The following is a 1,610-nucleotide window of genomic DNA, read 5'->3' on the forward strand; positions in this document are numbered from 1 at the left end:
TGCGGCGGGATGCGGAGCAGGACCTCGCGGAGGATATCGTCATCCTCGAGCGGCGGCGGAGGCGCCGGCAGCGAGCCGCGGCGTCGGCGACGGCGGCAGGTCATTGGCGGTTGGCGCCTGGCTCCCGCTCTCGCTCGTGGGACTGGAGTGCTCTTTTCTTGGAACCGCTCCTTCTTCTTTCTCTGTTTTAGAACAACCGCTTCCTCTTCAGGGGCTGCTACGCGTCCGCCGGCTGATCTTTTTAAAAGATCGGCCGGGCCGCGAGCCGTTAGATCTGGCGTCATCGGATTGCACCCTCAACTATTGCAACAGGGATAATGTTGCAGAAACATCTCCAACAAAGGTCATGCTGCAGATTGTTTTTACAAAAAAGATCATGTTGCAGATTTTTTCTTTTGCAACATAGACCATGTTGTGGAAATGTCTATATAATATTTTGAATAGAGGTCATGCTGCAGAAACGTCCGTAGAATTTTTTGCAGTAGAGATCATGTTGCGGAAATTTTTTGTAACAAGAATCATATTACAGGATCTGTTGTTGCATCTCAGCCTGGGAAGACCGCACCTATGGACGCCGGTGCTCCTCCAGGACGTTAGCGACATGGAACAACGACGAACGACGGCGGACAGGGCGGCATGCCTTGTACTCCCTCTGTAAACTAATATAAAAGCGTTTAGATTACTACTTTAGTATTCTAAACACTCTTACATTAGTTTACGGAGGGAGCAGATGTGAGCGGTGCAGTTCGGCAGCTTCAAGCGCACGCACGGCCAATTCACAGCACCGCGGGAGGCGGCTTCCAGCATCTACACCTGGTAGCAGGCCGCTGCACCGGCCACCTGCCATGTCAAGGACGAGGTCAATGCTTGGATAAAGTGGCACATGTGCATCAGGATTCAAGCTAGGTGTAGAAGATGAATGACTAAATAAAGGAACCAGTAGTTCTAAGCGGTGATAGCCTCAGCCCACATGAGACGCGTGGCACGTGTGGGAGGCGGTGGACGCTGCGCTGTAATCGGCCGGATGACGGAAATCTTTTCCCTTCCTCTTTCCGTGCATAAGGAAGAGAAAAAAGAGCGACGTGCTGTTGGGCCCGGAAAGTTGGTGTAACGAGCGCTTGCTGGCCTCTAGAAAAATCGATAGCCCACCTTGGGAATTCGCCCGTGAGTCCCCTAAAAAATCAATCAAGTTCCCCTAAAAAAATTCAATCGACTTTGGTTCAAGTTGGAGCAACCGCCGCTGCAATGGTGTCCCTGTTCGAATCCCATCTTGTGACTTGAAAATTACGGGCTACTTTCTTTGGACATCCTCGGTCATGCTCAAGCTTGACATCACCAAAGCATTTGACACTATGGACTAGGCGTTCTTGATGGAAGTCTTGCAGCAGCTTGGTTTTGGCCCCAAGTGGATGGCCTGGGTGGCCGGCCTTCTTGCCTCCTCCTCAACGGGAGTTCTGCTCAACGGAATCCCTGGGGAAGTTATATATAACAGGCAAGGTCTTCGGCAGGGGGACTCAATGTCTCCCCTGCTATTTGTTCTGCTCATGGAGGGCCTCCATCACTTGCTGCAGCATGCGGCAACGGCGGGTGTGTTCACTCTGCTGGCGCCC

The sequence above is a fragment of the Triticum aestivum genome, chromosome 2B (assembly GCF_018294505.1).
Source record: "Triticum aestivum cultivar Chinese Spring chromosome 2B, IWGSC CS RefSeq v2.1, whole genome shotgun sequence".
Taxonomy (NCBI): Eukaryota; Viridiplantae; Streptophyta; class Magnoliopsida; order Poales; family Poaceae; genus Triticum; species Triticum aestivum.